Below are 6,000 nucleotides of genomic sequence, written 5' to 3'. Positions count from 1 at the left end.
TCAATTATAATGATATTCTTACTTATTTTCCCAGAAGCATCAAAATGAGAACCACCAGCAATTTCCCTCACAGATGTAACAGATCTGAACACATATTAGACATCACCACTCTTACTATCATCAGATTAGGTGGGAGAACTTTCTTCCCTTTCAAACTGAGCTTTTGCTCCATAGTACCTATACCTTTTTCAAATGCTGGTCTTCTGTAAAAATCATAGGACAATTAAAGTTGAAAGGTATGTCTGGAGGTCTGTTACTCAACCTTCTGCTCAAACTGGGGTTAGCTATGAGGTCAGCTGAGGTTGCTCAGAGCTCTATCCTGTAAGGTGTTGAAAACTTCCCAGGACAGAGACTGCTTGGCCTCCCTGCGCAGCCTGTCTTCATAATGAGAAAGTTGTCTTTATATTCAGTCTGAACCTCTCATTTCAACTTTTGTCCTTTGTCTCTCATCATGAGCCACTGAAGGCCCTGGCTCTGTCTGCTCACTGTCTTCTTTGCAGGCACAGTAAGGCTGCTGCTTCCCTCTCCCCTGCTGCAAGCTTTCCCTTTTCCAGGCTGGACAAACCCAGCTCCCTCAACCTGTCCTCCCAGGACAAGTGCTCCAGCCCAGCTCCCAGATCTCCTTGGTCACCCTCCTTGGGGCTCGCTCCAGTTGATCAACACCTTTCTTGTACCAGGGGACTCAAAACTGGATGCGGTTTTCTGCGTGGGGTCTCACAAGTGCAGAGAAAAGGAAGGGTGTTAATCTCTTCCCTTGATCCAACGGCCACGCTCTTGTCGGTACAGCCCGGGGTGCTGTCGGCTGCCGTCGCTGCCGGGGCACGCTGCTGGCTCGTGTCCAGCTCGCTGCCTGCCAAGACCCCAGGTCCTCTTTGGCCAGACGGTCCCCAGCCTGTGTCGGTGCGGGGGAGGCTTCCTCGCTCGGTGCGGGGCTTCGCATTTGTCCTTGTGAAATTCCATAAGGCTCCCGCTGACCCATTCCTCCAGCCTGTCAGGGTCCCTCTGGATGGCAGCTCCACCCCAAAGCAGATTGACCAGTCCCTCCGACTTGGTGTCACCTCTGCCCATCGGATAAGGGTGCACTCAGCTGTCTCCTCCAGGCTACTGGCAAAATGTTTAACGTGACAGGAGCCAGGCTAAACCCTGTGGCACCTTCTTGTCACTGTACTCTACCTGGAGGCCAGCCCATTACCCTCCAAAACCAACCCACCAGTCAGTTTTTTCCCCATCTGGTTGTCCATCTACCCAGACCATAACGTCCTGGCTTTGATACAAAAATACCATGGGAGAAAGCAGCGAAAGCCTTGCTGAGTTGCTCTCCCCTCAATGACACGTTCAGCCATTTTATCACAGAAGACAATCGTGCCGGTCAGGTGTGACTGGCCCTGGTAAACTGGCACATTCATGCAGAACGTTTCCAACCACTTCTCTTTTATGTACCCAGAAATGTGTTCCTGGAGGAGTCGCTGTGCGACTTTCCCAGGACAGGAGGGAGGCTGACTCCTTGCAGTTCCCTACGTTGCTCTCCAGACCTTGCCTGGAGATGGGTGCAACACCACTTGCTTTCCTCCAGTCACCAGGAATTCCCCTGATCCCCATGAAAGTCGGTCCCAGACCTTAGGACTTGGCAGTGACCGATGCCTTCCCAGGCACCTTACAAAACCAACAAAACGTGGTATGAGACCCTGGCAGGTGTTGACAGTATCATTCAGCTGGTTATTGTAGTGAGGATTTGAATGATCTCAAGTTGGTTGTTCAAGAGAAAGATAAACAGGAGAGGTCTCACTTCCTTTTAATTCAAAAAAAGATCAAGAAGTTAAGACTATTAAAGGCATAGTTCATAAAGGCAACTGGAGGAGAGAGGTGAGCAACATCAGTGTGCAACTTGCACATTAGGAATCCACAAGACAGAAAAGTCCAAAACATTCAGAATTCACAAGGTATTTGCCCTCCCGTTTCCCAGAAATACAACTGGATAAATGGAGATTTTAGAAGTGAGATTAGAGAGGAACAAAAAGTTACAGCAAGCATGTAATACTTTCCAAAACCTTGAAAAGGTAGCCCTCAGAATGACCAAAAGTCAGCCTTTTGAATGTGAGGGATGACTGCATAAGTAGAAGAGGTACCAGGCCATATTGCCAGTATGGTACTTTATACTTGCATTGAGGCACTTAATTAATTTGTAAATAATAAAAATCAGCTCAAGACACAGAATGGCTTAGTCTCACAAGGAAAGAAATAGGATGGAATGGCTTTTATGGTGAGACAACAAGCCTGTCATGTTCAGGAACATGACATTCTTCTGAGAGGCAGTGAAGGACAAGAGTATTTTACAGGTTGCAGAAGAAATATCAGAGGACACGTGAACTTTTACTGCTTAAAAGGCACAGCAAGTGTTGCCTGAAAGTTGCAGTAAGAAGGAGAAACGCATTAGTACTCTGTTTCACTTTCAAAGGTCAGCACCGCATTCAAGAGATTTCCCTGCTCCTCAGGGAAATGCCAGGACGGGAGCCTAGAGGAGATGGACTACATTTTTCTCATGCCAACAGTCATCTTCATTTAGATGTATTATTTAGCTGAACATGAAGGGTTTATACATAGCTTTCTGACTGCAAATTGTACATGTTACTAGTGTTATACAAAGAATATTTGTTTTTTCTCCTGTATTTGTACTATATTGTAATAAACGTGCATTTAATGTTTTAGATTGCAAGCATCCTTCCTGCTTTTCACGAATTTCTTCAGAACCACTATTTATAAATCACTGTTTTTTCCCTAGCTACTGACCATCCGGATTTTACAGAGTACACAGAACAAAATACTCTGAACTAGCACTGACTCATGGCCTCGTTTAATTATAGATCAACGGCTTTGTTATGGTTCTTGTCATTCATTCCTACCCTGCTTGTAAAAATAAGAACCCTAACTCTGTACAAGGGTCTCGGTAAAAGGAGCACTTAAAAGCCCTTGAAATACATATGTAAGCCTACCGATAGTGACATCTTGTGGTTGTCAGTAAAATAGTTTCCCATGCATTTCACATTTACAGCAGAGTTTATTGCAGACCCACTCCAGGGCCAGAGCAACCTGGTGGCAGCACCCCCCTACCCCCCCTTTTGGACACACCACCCCTTAGGAGCAGCTGCTCCAGCTTTGCTCCAGCTTTGCTCCAGCTTGCCGTGCCCGTAGCCAGCCGTCTTCTTTAGCATTTCCCCCTCCTTATGCCTTCACTGCACTCCACATGGCTCTTACCACTCGTTTTTTTATCCCACCTTTCAGCCCACGCTTAGAGGTGCATTCCCTACGCAAGTCCACTGCTTTATAAATAAATAATGGCAACCAAAAGATAATCCACCATCTACTCCAAGCAGATCCTTCTTCTTTAAGAGTACTTGTTTTACCTATGCAGATTACAGCTTTTTACAGGGAGGACAAACTTGTGTTATGTTTGCGTGGTGGACTAGATATATGGTCCCAGATAGGGCTCAAAACACTACTTTACAGAATACTTTCTAAAGCATATAAGCTATTCATATCACTGGAGTAAATTCATTCTTTACATTTGTCATCAGAAATGTGAGATGCACTCAGAGGAGTATTTGTACCTGTCCTGGTTTCAGCTGGGATAGAGTTAATTGTCTTCCTAGTAGCTGGTACAGTGCTATGTTTTGAGTTCAGTATGTGAAGAATGTTGATAACACTGATGTTTGCAGTTGTTGCTCAGTAGTGTTTAGACTAGAGTCAAGGATTTTTCAGCTTCTCATGCCCAGCCAGGGCACCTGACCCAAACTGGCCAACAGTGTATTCCATACCATGGGACGTCCCATCTAGTTTAGGAACTGGGAAGTGGGGGGCAGGGATTCGCCGCTGGGGGACTGGCTGGGTGTCGGTCGGCGGGTGGTGAGCAATTGCCCTGCGCATCATTTGTACATTCCAATCCTTTTATTACTACTGTTGGCATTTTATTAGTGTTATCATTATCATTATTAGTTTCTTCTTTTCTGTTCTATTAAACCATTCTTATCTCAACCCAGGAGTTTTACTTCTTTTTCCGATTTTCTCCCCCATCCCACTGGGTGGGGGGGAGTGAGTGAGCAGCTGCGCGTAGTGCTTAGTTGCTGGCTGGGGTTAAACCACAACAGTACCGTACTATCACTCTTCAGCAGTCCAGTTCAAGTGAAATTAAAACTGTCTCATAGTATGTATTAATTCATGCCTAGGACTAAGAGACAAGGAACTAAGAGGTTTTATCATTGCCTCTACTTGCATTTTTGGTGCCTGCACTTTGCTATGGTAACTTCTCGCTCCCTACAATACTTTCATGTCAAGCATTTTTTAAAAATTCAGTAATTTATGAAGTATTCATGTCACTACAAATTAATGAGTACCAAATACTCTGTGTATCTCACTACAGTTCACAGGATCCCATTTAAAAAGTAGCTGAACAGACCAGTATTTGCTTTCCAGCAGCAAGATGATGCATTTAGTTCTATATATTACTTGCTAGCTGGCTCAGGAACATTACTAATTATATTACATGCCTTAATCCAATTCAGCTTTTGTGTGGGACATCACCTGCCCTTTAATCCACAAAAATCTCTCAAACTCACCAAAATAACTACAGTCTTAAAAATCTAGTAGCACACCTACAGAAAGCAAGCATAGCACACACTCACAATGTTGCTCCTGGGTATTACGGTCTCCTTGTAGTTTAATCCATTGCCTTTTCCACATCTGCTGCTTCTCATTTAAAGCTCTTTATCTTCCCAGCTAAAGGCTACTAAGACAGTCCTACCCATCCTCATTCCTGCACCTGATCTGTTGCATGCACTCAGGCTACAACATAGGAAAGCACCAAGGCTATTTTCTTTCTTCTTCCCTTCATCATCACTCCTCGGTGATTTTTCCCCATTTCCTACTGTTCTGCGTATAGCCTCAACAAAAGCCTAGAAAGATCAAGGAAGTGGCCTAGACAACCACAAAGTTTTAAGAACAAAAATTGATTCCTTTCAACCAAATGTTCCTGTGGTCAGAGCTCCATAAGAATATCTGAATACCAAGAACATTCACAAGTTTTATGGCCTTACAACACGTGCCACACAACACAGGGATTAAGACCTTGAACATACTTTTGCCTACCCCCACTTAAAACCCAGAACCTGCTCCAAGCCTCCAATTTTAACTTAGCTTTCCAACAGAACTAGGTAAGGATGGCAGAAAAGCTATATAAGCACTGCATTTACCATTCGAGATGCTCTGAAGAAGAGCCCATCTTAACAAATGTAAGCCTTCAGGTTTTGGCAAATACTGCTGCCCTGCAGCACGACAGCCAAGTAACAAGGGAAACCCCACCACACCGCCGCATTCCCAGCATGAGCGTTTTTCTAAATTCAGTTTGAGTGTTTCTTTTATCATGGGTTTGGCACATGAGGGTAATCCAACTTCCAAAGTCTATGCCTGAGTCAAGTGAACAAAGCATTCCCTGTTTAGCAGATTCCCGAGCTTTTCCAGGCAATAAACTTCTAAATAATAACGGCAGATAACTTGTGGCAGCGCTTGGCTTGTGGTTACCAACTTCAGTAATCTTCCATTTGGAATAAGCTCGTTAAAGCTTTGTAACAAGATTATGTGGCAAGGCCAGTCAACGATGGCTACAGCTATTACACGGGTGAAACCTTGTCACAAACCGACAGCAGTGGAGCATTAGCTAATATTTTTCTTTGAATCCAGACTTAAACTTTATCAACGACGACTAATCACAAGGCCATGCATAAAGTCAGTTTTCCTTGGCATTGGTGGGTGTTAACTCCTTCCAAATATATTTGGCTTTATTAACCCTTTTACAACAGCTCATCTCATTACATGCTCCTACACCGGGCCAGCCAGGCTCGCTTAGGGCATTTATCTGATCGCCTGTTGCCTGACAGTCTCACCAGCGAGCACTTCTGGAGGGCCCACAGTTACAGGTCAGCGTGCGGAGGAGGTGGCGGAGGGTGCATC

Source organism: Haliaeetus albicilla, chromosome 16 (assembly GCF_947461875.1).
Source record: "Haliaeetus albicilla chromosome 16, bHalAlb1.1, whole genome shotgun sequence".
NCBI classification, from domain to species: Eukaryota; Metazoa; Chordata; class Aves; order Accipitriformes; family Accipitridae; genus Haliaeetus; species Haliaeetus albicilla.
Note: the sequence above shows the minus strand (reverse complement) of the source record.